This window comes from Molothrus ater, chromosome 1 (assembly GCF_012460135.2).
Source record: "Molothrus ater isolate BHLD 08-10-18 breed brown headed cowbird chromosome 1, BPBGC_Mater_1.1, whole genome shotgun sequence".
Lineage (NCBI taxonomy): Eukaryota > Metazoa > Chordata > Aves > Passeriformes > Icteridae > Molothrus > Molothrus ater.
In genome coordinates, this window is record NC_050478.2 from 131,659,674 (window position 1) to 131,676,653 (window position 16,980).

General features: G+C 39.8%; 1 non-coding gene across 1 annotated transcript; it reads left to right on the top strand.

Moving 5' to 3' along the window:
* The first annotated feature begins 16,861 nt into the window (after window positions 1-16,861).
* Window positions 16,862-16,943, top strand: TRNAS-AGA (transfer RNA serine (anticodon AGA)). The gene has a single exon. It is a non-coding gene; the product is annotated as a tRNA-Ser (tRNA).
* Window positions 16,944-16,980: the final 37 nt, after the last annotated feature.

Here is a 16,980-nt window from a genome sequence, read left to right on the forward strand (position 1 = left end):
GACACATGAAAGCATGTATTGGAAAAAGATTGGCAAGAAGGAATTTCTTCCAATTATGAAGCTTCACATTAAAACATCACAGCCAACTCCATGGATGTGTCAGTGAAAAAGTGGGCATGCTCCAAAGAAATGAAAATTTGAACCAACATTTAATGTGGTCTATTCTGGAAAAACCAAGAGCAGAAAAACAATTTCAAGTTACTTAATATAAGTGTTGTTGTCAGGGAAACAACTTTGTGCCTCTCAGCCTTGCTCATGTAGCAAACCTGGTGCCATTTACATAATTTTTAGACAAGTAATAAATGTATTGAACAACTGAACTTTGTAAGGAGCATAAACTTAGGAGTTTTTCTCATGTTTGGAAACATTTTATGGTTGGGATTAAAAAAACGGAAAAACTATTTTTTATGTTGAAACTTTTCATTAAGCAAAAGGAATACTGGTTTTCATAAATGTTGAAACATCATTTTTAATATTCTCTAACAGAGACCCATCAGTTCTTGGTTTTGAACTGATGTTTCTCTTTTTAAAAACTATCTTGAAGTCTGTGTGGGTAACAAAATGGTGGGGAGGTAAAGACCACCTGATTCACATCCACCAGGAAAAGAACTATGGTATGAAGACACAGTTGGGGAACCATAAGTTGGGATCTGCCACATAAAGGAGAAAATGCATTCATTTGGGCCAAAGAGCTATACAAAGTCATTTTTTTTGTATACACACACATCCTGAAATCCAGCCTAGATTCCAAAGGCTCCTTAATTTTTGAATAGGCCCAAAAGTGTGTTAGAAGTTTTACAAAGAAGATAACTGCCACCTTTAAGGTTTTGCAGGCCTTAAGCACACAATCTGTTACACAGAAAAGGGCTTTTTTATGCTTGTCAGAAGTAGTTTTCATTCATACAGTACTAAATATAAAAGTGGTTTCAATAACTTCACACATATTGGTGAGTACGCGTAAAATTCTTTATCTCTAGGAATGCAGAAGTTCATATCAATTTATCATATTTGGGGTTTTGAGATCTGACAATTTTGGATATTTTCCCAGCTATTCTATTTCTAAATCACATATTTTCATACACCTTTTTATTATGCATAGAAGCAGCTAAGAGTGGTCCCAGAGAATGCCACAAAGCACTTACAAGGTTAAGTCCCAATCCTGTAGTCTCCTTGTATTCCCAAGAGAGCCCTGTGGCATCTCTCATGTCTGCCAATGTACTCCAGTGCTTCCCAAACCACAGGATCAACACCTTGGTCAAAGGAGAGGGTCACAAGCTTTTAACGGATCTGCACTAAAATTTCTATCATATCTTTTAGGTCTGTAATGTAAGCACAGTTAAATAACCCATGGCACTGAACATTTCACTCAGCTATCCAGGGGTGATTACCATTTATTTGGGGACTTGTCAAAGTATTATTTTCATTACACTAATAAATACTGTAAAAGTCAAAATAAAAAATGTTATAAGTTCTGGAACATGTCTTATCTAAATCTATATGATCTGGAAATATTTAGCAGGGGAGTTCTGTAATACAAAACAGAAACAGAAGGGGTCCTGGGTAAAGCCATAGGGAATTGCCAAACTATTAATTACACATTAAGCGAATGGTTTTTATTTTTGTATGGAAACAGCAACTATTCAAAGTCTACGCTACAGTACAACAAAAATTATTCTCTGGTATAACTTAGTGCAGAAGTCAGAGTTATTTTGATCCCTAGAATCAAAGTGCTTTAAAAGATGACAGAAATTGCATTGGATTTTTTTCTTAAAATTAGGAAATAGGAGGGACAAATTCTGACCCATTAGCACAGAACTTGGCAAACACTAATTATAAATCAAAGCTATGCTCTGCAAATATTCTTGCAAGTTTACCTGTATACTTGCAATTTATTTTTCTCACGTAAATTATTTTCCCAAGTTAAATTTAATATTGGCAAATGTCACCAATACTCCTAACCCTTCTGATGAAGTCAAAAGGTCTGCCCTCAAGTAAAAGGAGAATGTTTGCCCAATCAAGCCCAACAGCTGTTACATGTTGCTGCTTGCACTGCTGGCCATCCCTCTAAACTAACAATAAATAATGAAAATTATCTAAAAAACGATCCCCAAATACTTCCAAGGGAACACACCTTCCCAAGGCATGACCATAAGCCTTTCACACGTTGTACAAACATGGGAAATTTGCTTTTGTGTGAGCAAAGCCCCCTTCAATACCCAAGTCTTGCTGTATACACTTGTTTGTGTGTTCACACAAAGGCACAAGCTGCATCATCAAAATGCACACACTTCGAGGATGGAGGAGAGACTCTAATCAGAGTATGGATGCTCCTTTGCTCTGGGAAAAAGGTTCTGTTTTGGTCAGAACATGAGGGTAAATCCTTTCCTAGTATGTAAAGCACCACGGGATCTTTAATGTCTAGGCTGAGCAGACATGACCTCAGTTTTCTAAGGTTTCCTTAATTCCTCAACTCCCACCTGTGAAAGGTCACAGAGCAGTTCCAGTGTTACTGAATTTCTTCTTTGCTTTGGATTTTTGGCAGGACTGTTTTAGGGTTTCGCATGTTTGGGGTTTTTTTCTTCTTTCATTTGACCAACCTGTTTTCTCCTCAAATTTGCCTGGTCCTCAGTACCATGAAGTCACTTTCTGTGAAAGTCTTGGATGCAGGGCCAAGGAGAAGATGTAATCTGGAATCCAAAACTAGACAGAATACATCATTCCATGAATCTGTGTTCAACTTGGTCTTTTTCAACCTTTAATGGCTGAAAGCAGACCAGTAACTGCGAAAGTACAATAAGTAAGCATGGATAATTTGGATGGTATGAAGAGGAACTGGAGAAGCTAATGTTCAAGATAACCACAAAAATCAAGTGAAAATAAAGATACAAATCTGTCTTTGAGCAAAAAAACCTTCTCCACTAACTACAGTCCTTCAGATATCCTGGTTAGCATGAAACCCTGTGTGTTGAATTCACCATCCAGCATTAAAGGGAATTCAGGAACCCCTTAATTAAAGAAGAAAGTAAAAGAGAACTAAGGAGAAATTTATAAAAGAAACCCTATAAGATTCTTGTTTAGTAGAAACCCTTCTCCTTCTTCTTATGACAGTTCCTATCCAATAAAGATGTACCTGTCTCATTAATGATAGTGATTTCTGCCAGCTGTTACATGTGAGAAACTGCCTTGCCTTAGGTAAAATCAGCAACCTACCTAAGCATGTGGGACTCTTAGCACTGTCCACAGACTTCTCCACAGAGGATGCCTAAGATTTGCAAAGGTGCATGACATTTATATGACTAAAAATTATTAAAGCTTCTTTTTCAAAATACTGCAATTTTCAGGACAATCCTATGATCCCTTCCCAGTTACACCTTGTAATTCTTAAAATTGCTGCATGTGAAAGAACTGGAAAGGCTCACTTAGTCCTTCCTTCCCACAAGGATATTATCCACTTGACTCACTAGTTAAGGTCAACATAACCTTGAGGAAGTTACCACAGTAAAGCCACATGCATTTGTCTGCTGCAGGAGGAATAGCACAGCACTCTGCAGAAAGAGGAGTTTGCTTTGAGGAAACTCACAGACCTGAATCAGGTGGGAACTCATAATGTGCCAGGGCCATTTAAAACCCAGAGCTGATCTGTGTCTACTGACACAGAGGGCCACCAATGGAAAATGGGGTGGAAGTCACTGCATAATGGTGGAAAGGAGGGACTGTCCATAGTAGTTCATTGCTCCAATTTAAAAAGTCAAAATAAGCTTGCCAAAAGACGTGTTATCTTTTGGCATTCTGTCTTACATTTATTTTTCTCTGTCTGCCTCCTCCCCCAAGTTCCACTGGTTACATCCTTTTCTTATTACTCTAGAGTCATAAAGTTGTAAAAATACCTTCATTTCAACTATTGACCACTCTTAGATCTCCTAGTCCATAGCTCCTTTAATGAAGTACTCAGGCAGCATTTCCCTGTATCCTTATCTGAGTTTGGTAATAAAGCATATCTTAAGCCAACATCCTTTTACGATATATGAACTAGAGCTGGGCAAGCTTTTCATAGCAAATGTTTTATTTAGCAGGCTAAGCCTTTTGTTCTCTTTCTGAATTATTATGGAGAAACTTTGACTTCAATTAATCTGGTTGTTATTCACAACTGTTCAAATAACAGTGTCAGTGAACATATTTCAGCTGTTTAGATGTTCTCAAATTATTCCCTTTAGTTCTTTCTTTCACTATGTGTTATATGCTATTTACTCTTCAGTGGCTGTACTTGGTTTTACCCCACCTGGTGACAATATTACCTAATTCTCACATCACTGGAAGGTTAATGGAGAGAAGCAAACTCAAGAGATTTCATTATGCCCTCTTTTCTACTGTTGTCCGTTCCAAACATGTATTTCTTACAAAAGTTTGTACAAATATATAATAAGTATCTGTGATGAGGCCTATTTTCCATTAATAGCCTTGCAATAAAAGTAATTAGGTGTCCCCATATTAAAGGAAATCATTAAAAGATCTGAGAACATCTAATTGAAATGACAGCTTCAGTCAAATTTCCAAGGTTCCACCTAAAAGTAACAAGGCAATGGAATACGAGAGTTCATTAGTTCTGTACCTTACTGAGCTCCTTCTTTTGTTGGAATTAGAATTTTTAAATATTTTTGTACAGTATTCACCTGACTTTAAAGTGCTCTAAGTGGCATACATACATTCAGATTAACTAGTATAAATACATGGTATGTAGAAACATAAATCAGAGACAAGTATAAATCAGAGACAGAATACATGCCACTTTTCTATTATTTTGATTGTTATACTTCCTAAAATAGTACATCCTGTCCATAATAATTGATCATACATCGCCTTTTTTGCATTTCAAGAGATTTCCAGAAACTGTAAAACTTGTATCTAAACCTCTATTTGCAGTGCAGCAAAGCTAGAGTATACCAAGCCAGGATTTAGATTCCCTCTGTATTGTGTGCCGCATGGCTCTGAAAATAGAGTTTCTGCAATACAGTTTTCTCCACACATGCAGAAATAAACAAAAGCAACACAAATTTGTTAACAAGAAAATAGACTAAAAGAACTACAATGGACCAAATTCTATAATTCTATCCTGAAGTCAACAATGGAGCTGCAAGCACTTTTTTAAAGGGAGATTTTAGCATCTGAGTTTTCACATTTGAACACAATATCTGGTAAACTTTTTCTACGAATCAAAGCCTTTGTTTTGAACAGTAATGACTGTGATTCAGGGAACCAGGTAAAAAATACTTTGAACTCTCTTTAGGTGTAGCAAAAATTTTTAACCTGTATCCTCTATCACAAGCTTTCACTTACTGTATTGTGATCATGTGTTTTCCTTTCAATCTGTTAAAGTTATCAGCCATGAGAGCAATTTCTTCAGATTTCTGTTAAAAATTGTGGCTTTAACATTTACTGCATTTTTGCAATTTATCACTCTTTCTACCCTAGTATAGTATGAGCGCTTCAATTTGCTTAAGCAAATATTGGCAGCAAATCAAAGAAAATACTGTAAGTCCATGGAACACAATTTTAAAGTAACTATGGAAAGCACAGCAGGGATAGCCATGATGTGAAGTATGTTAGGCACACTAATTTTCCTATGTGGTATATTCTTCCCTGACTATATGCACACAAAGGAGAAAACATAACATATGAAATGTTCTATTTACTAGTTCCTGCAATGTCTTCAGCAATACTCTGTTAATTTTTTTTCAAGGATCATTGCAGCACTACTTAGACAGAGCTGGTAACCTGACTAATGACATTTTTTAATCTTAGTATCACGTTTCTTCAGTATTTTCATAAATGACATTTTTCTCTTAGATCTTCATTTTCTAGAGATGTTCCACAGCTTTTAATTAAGCTTTCTGATTACCAGGAACTCCAGCAGGGCACCAGAAAATAGTAATATAAAAGACAATTGCGATACTGCCTGTGAACTTGCCTGAACCTGCCTACATCCACCAAAGGCTATTTCTACCAAAGAGTGGTTTGCAACATGCTAGGCACAAGCTGTGTTTAATTCAGCAGCAGTGTGGTCAGGACCTTGTTAAACTCCCCGTGGAGTTACACTGGATTTATACCAGTATGATTGTAATTAAGATTTAACTGTGTCATCTAGCTGTAAAAATTTCTCTCCTTCCAATTTCCAGTGGCTGTAGAGCTCAATCTTCTCAAACACTTATCTTCTTTTCCATTTAAATTGCATGCACGTACCCCAGAGCATATGAACACATTTAACACTCAAGACTCCAGTGCTGTCCTAAAGGAATTGCCATAAATAATGGAAAAACCATGACCTTAAAAAAAACAAAATAAAACAAACACCAAGAAACCCCAAAACTGTAATAATCCATGATACACATTTTTCACTAGCACTATACAGCTTTGCTGCAGGTGCAGTTTTGCAGATACTGTAATTTTTTTTTTCAGTCTGGAAACCAGTCACAATTCATAAAGATTATAAAACACATAATTTTATAAAACTCCATTTTACATTCATAGGAAGACTTTGCTTTTGCAGCTCAGCTTTCATTGGCTAGTCTTGGTTTTCCCATGATGGACATACCATGGACATTTGTAAAAATAAGTAAAAGAAGCAAACTTAGAAGTGTATTAACAACCTTTCTTTATAATCCTACAAAAGCTTTGTGCTTGGGTAGTAGGCACTGACAACTGCTAACACATTGGTCTCCAACAAAAAGCAAATCATCTCAAGTTTCCTGTTAGAGGAAACTCCCCTCCCCCCTCTCCTTGATTTTTGGATAAATGTAGCCTGTGGTGAAGTCAGCAAGCACCAGCCGAGCCCAGGCTCCTCCTCCTCCACTACTTCATGAACGTGTTCCCCCTCACTGAGGTATCTGTTGGCCTCCTCATTCCTCCCTCTTCTCTGCCCTTCATCTTTTTGCCAAAGCACCAAACAAATGACTCACTGACCACAAATAACCACTGCCCATCATGTGATCCACACAGAGCAGCTGCAGTTAAAATACTTGATTAAGGTAATGATCTAATGCCATTCTTTACCTCAGTCATGGACTACACTGCAGATATTTATCCCATTGCCTATTCCAGTCAAGATTCCTACCATACACTGTGCCAGAGACAACTGGAAAATCCTGAGAGAAGCCTTGAGTGAAAAAGATGGATATCTGTTTAAGGGTGGACTTAGGCAGTACCCATGGAATGAGTACCTGGTTATGCCTGGCACATAATTAATATTTAAAACTTGGATTACCCACAAATAAAAATACTATGGAGCTGGATCTCCTTCCCAAGTGTATTCCCCAGAAAAATGGTAGAAAGAAAAGAGATTAATTAATCCCAACCATTGAGACAGACATGAACAGCTGCATAGATGAACTCTAGTCTCGAGCAACCAAGAGTCACACCACCAGGCAACTGTGTAGTTCTGATAATGCAAGAAGAAAGGACTGAATGCCAAGAGCCACAATGCCTGAATTATTGGTGGTGAAATAGAAACCAGCCTCCCCCTACATGTGCAGTTTGAATCAGAAATCCCAGGAATGGGGCCCAATACCCTCAGCACCAAGAGGACATAAATCTAGCTACATGAAACATGGGCAACAATAGGGTGTTAGCAGCCTCCTTCCACCCCAAGCTGAAGCTCCCTTCCTTGTGCTGAGAACACACTTTTGCTTGAGGTCAAGAGCTCCAAAGTAACTCTTGAAGCCCTTTCAGGAACAAGCTAGAGATGATTAGGTGTTTGAAAAGCTGTAGTACAGTGATTCTACCATCAGTGTCTTACGCAGAAGCTTCCTGGATAGAGCACTTGAGCAGTTCCCTTCTCTATCTGAAAGGTTCAAGCTCCCTGCCCTGACCATAAGGCACAACTCCAGGCTCTCAGGTGAAAATCACATAAACGTGGCTGTGTATCCTGCTGGGAAACTCACCTGGAAAAAGTAGGATTCATGTTCCAGTCTCTGCTCTAATGCCAGTGGAGACATTTTCCTATCCATTATATCTGCAATTAAAAAAACAAAATTAAATTTAAAAATCACTCTAAACACTCTGGAAACACACTGGAGAAGTCCCTAAGAACACAGCAAAGGCAATTTCATTAATGTAACAACTAAAAAGCATTAAATGGTAGCCACTGAGTCTTGGGGCTTTTTTCTGCACCATAAGAGGAACTGAGAACACCTCTTCAAAAAGGAGAAAAATCCTTTTCCCAAAATGGGTGAGAAAAATCGCTCTTGGTTGGGTTTTTTTTGTTTGTTTGTTTTTTGTTTTTTGGAGCAGGGGAGGGAACTGAGTATGGATTTTTCACACCTTCAGTAAGAGCACTAATCTCTACTTTTTGGGAATGGGGAGTCACAAGAGAAGAGACAAACACAACCTGTGAAAGAAACACTGCTCTGATGCATTCCTTTGAAGTTTTAGAGATCTTGTCCTGAGAGCTGGGACTGTCCTGCTCTTCTAAGAATATAAAGTAGATCTTCCACGTTTGGAGACATAAATCTAACTAAGTGTAAGCCTCAGCTGCAGACATCCTGATTTTTTTATGTTATTAAGACATGCTGACATTTAGCTGACTGAAGGCGATGAGCTGTGTTATGGTCATAGTAAGATAATTCACATCAGTGCCCACAGGCAGCCATTGTATAAAGAACTGGGTGGGTGACTTTACTCAACAACAGGAAAATACGAAGTACCTCATCGTAGCTACCAGCAAGTGTTTGGGAGACCTGTCTAGTTGCCATGTTTCATATAATTATCCTTGGGACTGCTGCTACAGAGACATGTATTATGTTTACAATTCCCCTTAATCAGAAGAGAGAGATGAGATTAGTTCCAAAAGGGTTATTACTATTTATTTCTCTACTTGCTGCTTTTCTGGGTTGTGATTTAGATGAAATTTCAGTAAATTTGTATTCTTTTTTGTCCTACAGACTTTTCCACAGCCACAGACATCAAGAAGGAAAAAGGAAGGCCATAAAAATAGATACACTAGAGAAATTGAACTATCATCAATAAACAACTGAACAACAGAAAAATACTGATTCATTTAGAACCTGAATATTTAGAGTTTCAAAAGAACAGCTTTCTCTCTCCCTGAGAGAGAATCAATTTCCAAACTGTAAGACAGGTTTGGAATTGTCATTCACTTTCGGTAGCATTAGACACAGAGAGCAAGAACCAGGAGGGTAAAAGCAGAATTGACATAGTTCAGGAGCACTTAAAGCTTGCTATCTAGAGAAACATCTGCTTTAGTTCCATCACAGATTAATGAAACACCTCACTAATGTTGTGCATTTGTGGAGAGCAGGAAGGTCTGTAGGCAGCACACATATTACATAGCGCACACTACTCTGTGCCTTGCTTTTGAGCATCACCACCAGAGGCTTTTTAAGACTCTGCAGCCATGGAATTAGCTGTGGTATTGCCAGCCAGCTGTGTATCCTCCATGGACTTTGGAACAAGCTGTAAAAGTAAAAAGAAAAACATACTTTGCCAGCTCTTCGCAAAACAGAGCCAGCACTTTAAAACCAAGTGGGTCCTTTTCTGCCTGGCAAATGGTGAGGTCGGCCTTACAGGTCACCACTCGGGATTACGTCAGGGACCAACTGGTTGGGTCCAGGCAGCCTTAGCTTGGTCTGGCAGGCTGCATGAAGTGAACAAAAGCCAGATCAAGACAAGAAATTGAGGGAATGGGATAGGAGGAAATTAAGAAGACTGTTCCAAAGGCTTTTAAATTATGATGCCCATGCTGTTGCAATACTATTGGAAAACTAAATTAATTGCTCCTTTCCTTAGCCCCCTCCTGCTGTGGCTGTATTTCTTTTAGCTAAGGGTCTGAGCCACTAAAGATGCATCCAATTTCCATGCTGTCCAAATGCTTGTAATCACAGATTTACAATAAACTGAGCTATCATGAAAAACAAGGCTGTTCATTATGTAGTTCTTGGCCTTCAAAATTTTCAAGACAACAGAAGTAGTGGGAGGTAACAAATCTTCCATAGAGAGGGCTAATTTCCAAAAATTTCTGATCACCTATTTCCTTAAAAGCAGCGGACTTTAAAGAATTTCTGTTCAGGAACTCAAAAGCTGAGGTACTTTGACTCGACAGTCAGTCTACAGTCACTACTGGAAAAAGAAAAGCTAACTATCTTTTTAAGACTGTAGTTTACAGTTACATTACTGGAAAGCCAAAAGTTTTCTAGGCACTGTAAAACCACATAAAAAAAGCAGAGCTCATTTTCTGTAGAAACCAGAGATTCTGTAACTTCACAGTCAATCTGTAACATAAATTACAAGGATGCAGCTAGATGGAAACAAATTTTATTTAGTACATCACAGTAAAAATCATCTAAATTTTGCTCATTGGAGCTTCACTTGGCACAGGTCATCAGAATCTCATTGGTAGCACTCCAAGAAAATACCACTTGTTATTTTTAAGATCTATCACACTTTTTTGAGTAATTCTGTAGCCATTAAACAGCCCATGAGTGCAATCACAGCTATGTATACTAGCAAGTTCCCTGTATAGCACAAAGAACTATCTTAAATTGAAATGGTAAAGCATGAGACATTCCTTTTGTTTGCCCTTCTACCCTTAAATACCCAATGTGTCTTCTTAAAGAGTGAGGGTTGTTTTCTGTTTCTTCTTACTCTTCTGAGTTTTGTTGCTTCGTAGTTCACTCATGTAATTCATTGCAGACTTCAGGACAGCAACCTCTGTAGAAATTGCTAGTGGCCCACAGAGCTAGCATAAAATAAAAAGTTACAAGTCTACATAACCTTAATTTTATGGTTATAAGCTATATTTACTGCAATAACATAAGTTTGAAAAGACTGCTAAGTGTTCAGTGTGGGAATGCAGGGAATTTCTCTCAAGTTAGTTTTATGGAGAAATGTGTTGTTAAACTGTAGGAAAGGTTACAATCCTTTCAAGTGCTCCAGAGCTGAATGCCTATTAGCCATTTTTAGGGTATGTATAAAATACCCCAATCGCTCCCTCAATATCACTCATTGAAATTCAGATTCAGGACCTTTGCTCTGTTCAAGTCCCTTTGGTTTTAACACTGTAAACTAACCTGAGTGAGAATGTTATCAAGGATCAAGGTGGTAGAATTTGCTCTTTAACTCTTGCCTACCTGGACTTCTTTGACTTGGAAGTGTTCTTCACCATAGCATATAGACATGGTGCAGCTCAGTGAGTGTACAGCCAAGCTGAGACCTTATCAACACAAGAGGTGGCAGTGCTCTTAATACTTCTATCCTGATTTTATCTAATGAGTCTGGGCAGGCTACAATCAGCTGGGTGACTCAGTTTCTCCACCTGTAAAACTACAATGACTACTTTCAAACACACTGAATCCTCTTGTGATTGCCAAAGAACAAATGCTAAACAAGAGAATGTACTGTTGCTTCACACATTTCTCAGCCTCTCCTGCCCTCAGTCCCTCACTCTTCTCTGCCAAGGTATGTGCCCACTCACTTTGCTGGGTGACCACACAATAAACTGGACTGAACGCTGCCTGTAGACAAAGACTTAACAGAATGCCTGTGTTACAGAGTCAACCTGCTCGTTTACATTAAATCCATGCACACTGCCCCCAGAAGGTGGATTGGCACAACTGTTATGTGACAGAACCAGCCAGAATGTGGAAACAGGGTCAGAAGACCTGTCTGTAGGATAGGTACTGCCCTGTCTGCCCCTGAATGTGTTCCTGATGTGCCATGGGTGGGGGATGCAGGGCTCAGGGAAGATGGCAGGGAAGAGAGAAGCCTGCATTGAAGGCTAAGCACTGTTCTGGGTACCCTGTAGCTCCTTGGTTTGATACACAACACACCTCAGTCTTTTGAAAAATCTCCTTTCATACCTCCATGATTTTAAATTATGCCTGTTATCCCCATCTACTGCAAATGTTGAACTTTCTCTCTTCTTGTTGCTCACATCATTATCATTTTAATTTTGCGTTTATTTTTTGTAGGAAACAGTTTATTATTTTTTACAGAATGTCAAGACGATCAGAACCTGAAACAAGTCTTTGCAATTCAGCCTACAGTGTCATCTAAAAAATGAAAATAAATTGTGTGATAGAGAAACTGAGGAATAAATGCTTTCTGGCATTTGCTTTCCCTTTCAGGCATTAGGTTTTTTTAGAGTGCAAGGGAAAATTCCTTTTATGTTCCAGCTACAGTTTGCTAGCAGCATAATTTGGTTTTAAACAACTGATGATCTACTCTTCCAGTTGAGGTCATGAAAATAAATTTTAGACTGGCCAAACAACCCCTTGAAGTTCAGTTTACCTTCTGCCAGATTTCTGAGAAACAGTAATGTCATTCTGCAATGCCCTCTGCTGGGAGACACAGCCTGGAGCTGGAAGAAGAGCTACCAATTCCCGTCCTCCAGCAAGGAACAGATATTTGCAATGAGATGGACTGGATTTTCACCTTCTGTATGAAATCCTGACCCTGCTGAAATCAGTGAGGTCCTAGCTTTTAATTTTCACTTTGCCCTTAAACATTCTTCCTTTTGAAAACTGCACTGGAAAAAGAAAACATTTTCATCTAGTCCAAATGAAAACCTCATTACTTACAAACATGAAGATCTCTTTTTAGCATTTGAGCTCTAGAGGGATGTTTTATGAAGAAGTTTTCACCTGAAAAAGTCTTTGTTCTTCTTGCCATTCTTCCAAGTCTTTTAACTGTAAAAGCCTGTACAAAATCACACATGAAAATGGCATTCATATCACACAGGTGTGATTCTGCCTAACATATATTTTCACTCACCAGGATTCTTGTACTGAGAAAAGGAAGCTATGCAGTGAAACAAAGTACACTGCTATGCAGTGAAATAAAGGAGTGTATCTGGAACCTGATGTGTGACAACCCCAGCCCACCAGCTGCCACATCTCCCTCTGAGATGCAGTATCCTGGAGCCTCAGGAAGAAAAATCTGAATCAGCCCCACTGAGGAGCAGGATATTAGTGTGGAGTTCACACAAACAGCACCTTCACCCCCACATGTACACTCACACCATGCCCCTGTGGCTTAGGGGATAGTTTTTCCTAGCTCACAACTCTTCTGGAGACTCATCCCTGAAAAATATTTTCCAGCCTTGGCAAGGGTGATGGAACACTATCTCTGCTTTGGTTTCAGCTCCCTCAGCTAGGCTGGTTTTACATGATGTTGTCTCTCACCACAGCTGTGCAATGGGCAGCAGGCAGGAAGGATTTTTCCAGAGTAGTCCCCAGTCGTCTGTGCTTCATGCTTTCTCCTTCCTACTCACGTTCTCATAGCCTAGGTCCTTCCTGGCAGGCCAAATATATTTACTATACTTATTATTTCTATCTGTTAAATGGAAACATTTTTACCTTGTGATCTGTTCTCTGCACTGACCTGCTTTATCACCATGTGCCTCCCTCTGCTCCACTTTACAGGGACTGACACCCTTGGTGCCAGAGAATGCAGGTGCAGTAAAGCTGCACAGTGCCTGGCAACACTATTTTTACTCAAAGTTACACATAATTATCATTGATTTGGAAGTGTGACCTCCTTGTTACACAGCCTTACAAGCTGACAGTTTTTTTCCAAAAAAGACTTTCCAGTGTTTGCTATGCCCTCACAGAGATCAAAATGCCATGGTTATAAGAAGCTTTGAGGATTATGCCATGCTCATTAAAAGGCCCCCAGACAAGTATTTTTTTGTTTTGTATACTGTCCTGAAAATTTTTCTACTTCACTTGGTAAGCACCACATCACACTTATTTGAAAATGAGCATGTATGCTTACAAACATCCAAAAGAAAGCTGACCCCTCACAGCAAGAGCTAAGATTGCCGTTCTGGACACTTACCTGTTCTTCACAAATAGTTTCCTTTACAAGAGAACTGCGTAGCCCAGGCAACAGGTGGTGGCTGCTCACATACTCTAACCTTGAAATTTTTAATTGAGAGGAAGGTTGGAAGCAACTGGAAGTTTTTCCAGTTCTCATGCCCCTCATGTGCCAGCAAACTGAACTGAAAATCCACCCTCTGAGCTGGCACCTTCAATGGAAGGATTGACAGTGAAGTCCAAGACTGGGATAGCCTCCAGCTTAAACTGTCCTTTGATCCAAGGCTGTCTCTCAACATCACAAGCCAGTGTTATATAAGGAATCTTGCACATACTGTTAGTTTTGCTGCCAAGAGATCTTTCAAGAAGTTGTCTCCCTATCTGTTATCTTCAGCAGAAAAATTTCATTCACAAGTATACTTGCTAGTGGTTAAATATGTGGCCAAAAATCTAGATTTAGCCCTGAATTTTCTCATGTTGATGCACTGTACTACTAATAAGAAATAAGCAGTGTCACTCAAAATGATGTTATACTGGACTGTGACAAGGAACAGGATTAAAGTAATATCCTGCAGCTGGGAGCAACGAGTTGTACAGTTCTACATATGCTGGAGGTGGCAGAACACCTTGGGGGAGGCAGTCACTGCATTACCTCCATCCCAACTTCTGGGGCAAGAGACTGGAAGACAGAAAGGCCTGCAACATGCTATCACCATATTAAGAAGCAGAGTGCCTCCCTGCAATCATTTCCCTCTTGTCTGGCAATGGGTAGCACTCAGAAACTACTTTGGTATTATCTGGCTCTGCTGACCTCTTACCATTACCTGAGCCCCTGAGAGTTCATTATTCAGAGAAGAGGGCTGAGAAGAGTTCTAGTCAACCTCAATTTAGGCTCACTTTTGTTCCCAGAGAAAAGAGAATTTTTTCTCTTTTTTTCAGCCCATCCTGCCCTAGAATTTTTTTTTTTTTGGTCTTCATCACTGTTGTGGCAAAATCCAGTTTTATCAGTATCACTGAGAAAGCTTTCAGTAACTTGAGGATTAGAGAACATTATGGCTTCCACCCAGGACAGCCTTCCAGCTTTCTGTCCTCTCTTCCTAAGGATATATTGAGACAGTATATTAAAAAAAAAAAAGAGAGAGAGAAAGAAGCCATGATCATCAAAGAGGTCATTCTGTACTTTTCCAGCCCTCAGCAATCAGTAACCTTTCCATTTGCACCCAAGCAGTCAGTAGGAGACATGATTTGAGCAAGCCACTTCACTGGTTTCCTAAGAGAGGACAAAATTCAGGGCATGACCTCAACTCCTTTCTTCTGGCCACAGCTTAGCTGAAGGCCCAGTATGTCAGATTCACCTCCGTGTGATTCCAGGGAGTAGTCTGGAATCAATTTGACCCAGTAAGTCTCTTTGTTTGCATCAGGTCTTTCAGAAGTTTTGAATGACAAGGATCTAAACAGCAGGCAGCAATCTGCACAAAGCCAATCTTTTCAGTTCAACAATTTTTAAAGGTCTGTGCCTTTTTTTTTTTTTTTTTTTTTGATCTTCTTTTTGGTTTCAAATGCTTTCCAACTGAGCAAATGCTGCAATGAGTTCATGAGAGAAGGCCTCGAGGCACCCCTGACTTTGGCACCATTATCCCATAGACACTCCATACATTTTTGGCACCTTGCAACAGACACACTGACAGCTACAGGATTGATGGAAAGGGAAAGAAGCTGTTGTGCAGTCAAAAGAGAATATACTCAGATTTCTAAGGCCATTTGAAAGAATGCCAGAATGATACTGGATTTCGGCATTCTTAAGCTCCTTTAAGATGATGCAGCAAGTGGTCTTTTCCACATGTGATGATGTATTTCAGTACAAGAGTTTCTTCAAGATTTTCCAAGCCTGTGGGCTCCTGATCCTTTTTCAAATTACAGAGATGATAGCATACTGGGGAGAATTGTGATTAGTTTAAACTCTCCACAGCTGCAAGAGATGAATGCAAAAATTCCACCCAAAAATCCACTTCTTCTGGATTGAATTTACCTACATGACACAGAGTCCTGGCCAAGGGACCACTTAAAAGTGCTGGAGCAGCATCAATGCTATTTAGTTTCTTCCATCACATCAACCCAGCAGAGGCTCACAACTCTTCTACCCAACACATTTCCCCCAGCAGCACTGCCATGGATCGGGCAGGGTATTAACAGTGACCTGAGATATGTGGGGAGGAAAATGGAACAGTGAAATAAATGCTTAAGTACAAGGGAATTCAGACAGGGCTTGCAACTCATTAATTGAAATACACAGAGAATTGTAAAATACCTTGTTACCGAGAGGCTTTGCTTGGAGCTCTTAAGGACAGCAGACCCCACCTCATCACAGGCTGGGAAATTTTGAGCCATCTTGGCAACAGAAGGATAGAAGCACCATGCTTTCCGTCTCATCTGACCTAGGAGATGGCAATGCTCTGTTTAGCTTAACAAGACCTCTCTCTCTCAATTGCTTCATTATATTTAAAAAAAATATAATAATATGCAGCATTGACTGACACTCTGGGCCCACCTCGGGACATCTCACCTCCCATGTGTCTCTGACGAGAGAGAAGGGGGAGCTGGCCTTGGCAGACTGGTGACTGACACCTCCCACGTTTGTCTGGATTTATTATCAGGGCCATAGGCGAGAGCCACCTTTGTGGGGCTTTCCTCAAAAATGCCTGCCCCGATTTCCCGGGTGCTATGGGGGATGCCAGCTGGGGAGTGATCCTGCTTTTAAGGGGACTGAGGCCGCTCTCTCCACAACTGTTCCTAATCTACGCCAAAAACAAAACAAAACAAAAAATTAAAAAAAAAAAAACCAACCAACAGACTTCTCCCGCAGGACTCAGCAAAGCCTAACCGTTTGGCTGTGCTCTAAAGAGACCAATATCCAGCCCAGTGAACTGTATGACAGACGCATTAAGTTTAACCTCTATTTTAAGACGGGCCCAAGTACCAAACCGCGCTTCTTTTCTGTAACCAGTCATCACAAGGCGGTGAGGCCCAAGGTTGCATGCGTAGTCGTGGCCGAGTGGTTAAGGCGATGGACTAGAAATCCATTGGGGTCTCCCCGCGCAGGTTCGAATCCTGCCGACTACGGTCGCGGTCCCGCGACTTTGTATTTTCCTTTCTTCCT